Below are 2056 nucleotides of genomic sequence, written 5' to 3' on the forward strand. Positions count from 1 at the left end.
ATTGTGATGAATTGTATGAGCCCCAATAAATTGATTTAAAAAAAGAGAGAGAGAGAGGCTTGTTTCCTCACTGCTTGCCTCCTCTCTTGGGCGCTTGAGAGAGTCTTTCTCCAAAGGCATTGAGCTGTGTTCTGTGTTCTCTGCAGCTCAGGTGGCAGAACGGGATCTGGCACTTGGAAAGGGAACCTGAGATGTGGGGACCTACAGATGCAGTCAAGTTTGGCAGGTAAAAAGTCCGTGTCAGGGAACCAGATCGGAAGGCTTCTAGATTAGAAAGGAATCACGGTGGAAACTCCAGAGCCCCTGTCTGTCCTCAGCCTCTGCATGACGGCTGAGGAGCGTGTGAGGGGACGGGGTTGCTGCTGAAGAGGCCTGAGTGTAGAGCACACACAGAGGATCCAACAGCCTCACTTTCATTTCCATTCCTGGTGTCTTAGAGGGATGGAAAACGAGGAAGTGTGATCGGTGAGGTGTGAAGTAGCTACTCCAGGCAACAGAGATGCTGCTGGATATAAAATTCGATCCAAGAGGCAGGGTTTTAAGGCAGTCACTGGACTGGATGTAGAGTATTGCATTGCTGTTCCATTCTGTCCAGGAAGAGCAAAGATTTTCTCCTCAAAGCACAGAGAAAGCGTGGAAACCATGGAACAACGGACTCAGAGATATAAGGGAACAGGTGAGAGTGGTTGAGGGTCTGCAGAAGGGGATGGTGGGGCGGGGGCCAAAGCTCCTGGTTCAGGTTGAATGTATTGGTGGGTGTGTTAGTCTGGGTACTTTAAAGAAACAAATCCTCAGAAACTCATATGTATAAGAAAGAGTTTTATATAAAGGATAAGTGCACATCAAGAAAACATCCCAACCCAGTGCTGCCCAAGTCCATCATTAACCCACTAACCTATATGTCCGACACCAATCCACAAAGTCCTCCACCATCTCACAAAACACACACTATGATGCCGACTGCAGGAGGAAAGCCGGATCAGTGAATGTGTAAGCATCTCAGCACTGGCAGGGGTCTCCACATGGCTGCTCCACCACCCAGGGCTGCATCAAGGTAGATCCACGTGGCTTCTCCTCAGGGATGTCTTGTAGGAAGTGAGTCTTGCCAGCTGAAGCAGGGAACTGGCTGAGGTAGCTGCACCCTGGTCTGACCATCAGAGAGCAAGAGACCCGAGAACTAGAAAAGTGAGGTTTACTGAGCCATTTATCCCTCTGCCCTTCAATTAGCCCCACGTGTTTATCGGCCAGGTTGGCACAATAAACTAACTCAGTGGGCACATGTGAGTCAATTGGCTGCATTTTTCTGACTCAAGTTAGAGAAGCTGCTCTGGGGGCACGGTGGCTGGTGTCCTCCTTTGCTGCATCTTGTTTTTCAGGTTTGTTTTCTCAGTCTGATACCCCCAGGAGGAAATGGAGAAGCCCCAAATCCTGGTGAGTTGGAACTCTCTCTCTTGTTGAGGTTACTTCCCCCGGAGTTGTCTACAACCCCCCTCAGGGACACACAGAGGAAGAGACTGCCCAGTCTTGCACCATCCTCTCACTTGTTAAATTTGATTGCAGTGTTGCAACCATTTACTCAATCTCTCTCGTCTAGGTTTAAGAATTTTTATTTAACTGACGTTTTCCATTGCCTAAGAGGCCTGGAGGTGTAGTTGTCCTGTGTTGGCCTGTGAACTGCATGGTCTTCAGTTCAAAACCACCCAGTAGGTGTGGGGTACCAGCCCCCACAATTGAATGGGCCCAAGGGGCAGTTGTGTAATTGAGGGGCAAATAAAGAAACATCAGACAAGATAAAGCATGCATGACTTCAGGAGCCAGGTCGGCGCAGAGAAAGAATATATTTCCAACAGAGGCTTATATAGTCTAGGGCAGTGGATCTCAACCTGTGGGTTGTGACCACTTTGGGGGTCGAACGACCCTTTCACAGGGGTCACCTAAGACCATAGGGAAACATATTTCCCATGAAGACTGTTGCCCATGCTACACCATGCTTCAAGACAAAATTTCATTGATTTGTCATTAGAAATAAATATTTCACAATCTAGAATGACAAATT

At 48.1% G+C, this 2056-nt stretch overlaps 1 long non-coding RNA gene across 1 annotated transcript in view; it reads left to right on the plus strand.

Annotated features, from left to right (window-relative positions):
- The first annotated feature begins 450 nt into the window (after nucleotides 1-450).
- Nucleotides 451-2056, plus strand: part of LOC123521961 — a 3731-nt gene continuing 2125 nt past the window's right edge. The window contains exons 1-2 of the long non-coding RNA XR_006680292.1: nucleotides 451-676; nucleotides 1377-1431. This is a non-coding gene — a long non-coding RNA (uncharacterized LOC123521961). The remainder of the gene's footprint in view (nucleotides 677-1376; nucleotides 1432-2056) is intronic.

The sequence above is a fragment of the Echinops telfairi genome, unplaced genomic scaffold (assembly GCF_000313985.2).
Source record: "Echinops telfairi isolate 266 unplaced genomic scaffold, ASM31398v2 ScPeMD7_655;HRSCAF=1070, whole genome shotgun sequence".
Lineage (NCBI taxonomy): Eukaryota > Metazoa > Chordata > Mammalia > Afrosoricida > Tenrecidae > Echinops > Echinops telfairi.